Genomic DNA, 1,024 nt, shown 5'->3' on the forward strand with positions numbered 1-1,024 from the left:
GGAAAAACACCAAGATTTGATCACAACCATGTCACATGTAGCCATCACATTGCCATATTAATCTTTGTTTTGTTGTTGTTGGTTTGCTGCAAAAGGCTTTATTGTTTCCATTTGGTCCAAGGCTTTGGAGAGGGCTTCAGGATGTTAAAAAGCTGCCTCGTGGTTGCAGAGAGGGGCTTCAAGCAGAAGCCCTAACACCAGAGGGACTCCTCAAAGGCCACTGGACTCAGGAGGCTCCTGGTCGTGCTTGCGGATGAGCCTTTCCAAAAGAGACCTGCCCAGCTCCGTCTGGGGTCCAGCCAGCCTGCAGAGGTTGGTCAAGGGGTCGCCCATCTTCTTGATGAGTTTCACCTCCTCATCTAGGAAGTGGTTCTCCAGGAAGTCACAGATGTGGGAGTCTGGGAGGGCAGAATCCAGGCCATGTAGATCCAAAAAGGCCTAGTTCAGGCTCTTCTGCATGAAAAGGACGGCTTCCATAGCATCCTGGATTTTACCCCACTTATCCTAAGATGCTTCTACATGTCCAGGCACAGCCACTGCACTGGTTTTGCATTTTCAAGCAATGCTCTGCACCCTTGCACTTCTCCTTGGCCAATCCACAGAGAAAGTGCCCCCTCCAGCTTTCCAGAGCCACGTGATTGCTGTGAAAACAGAAGCCCAGAGAGAAGTAGGAGCAAGGCCCATAGATGCACGGTGACCAGGAGATGGACAGGGCCTCCACCTCAGCAGAATCATTCTGATAAAACTGGGAGCTCATGGTTGATTGGTAATAAGGAGTTAAGCTCAAAAATGGTGTTGGTACTCCTGTTGATTGCAGACAGTTAAGTGGCTGATTCAGAAGGTTGTGACTGGAAAAAAAGGTTGAAGGGTGGTCAAAGGCTGGAGCAAGGGGTGTTCCTAGGTCTATTCAGTCCAAACACTGCTGAAGCAAGAGACAAATATGCAGGACCACCAAGCACACTGTGCCCATCTTGTTCTTTGAATAAGATCAACTGGAAATTACAGCACAAAGCTTGAGAAAAGT

General features: G+C 48.8%; 1 pseudogene; it reads right to left on the reverse strand.

The window, feature by feature from the left end:
• Window positions 1-210: 210 nt before the first annotated feature.
• Window positions 211-757, reverse strand: LOC110138809 (ferritin light chain pseudogene; annotated as a pseudogene).
• Between the last annotated feature and the right edge of the window lie 267 nt (window positions 758-1,024).

This window comes from Odocoileus virginianus, unplaced genomic scaffold, assembly GCF_023699985.2.
Source record: "Odocoileus virginianus isolate 20LAN1187 ecotype Illinois unplaced genomic scaffold, Ovbor_1.2 Unplaced_Scaffold_4, whole genome shotgun sequence".
In the NCBI taxonomy this organism is placed as follows: domain Eukaryota; kingdom Metazoa; phylum Chordata; class Mammalia; order Artiodactyla; family Cervidae; genus Odocoileus; species Odocoileus virginianus.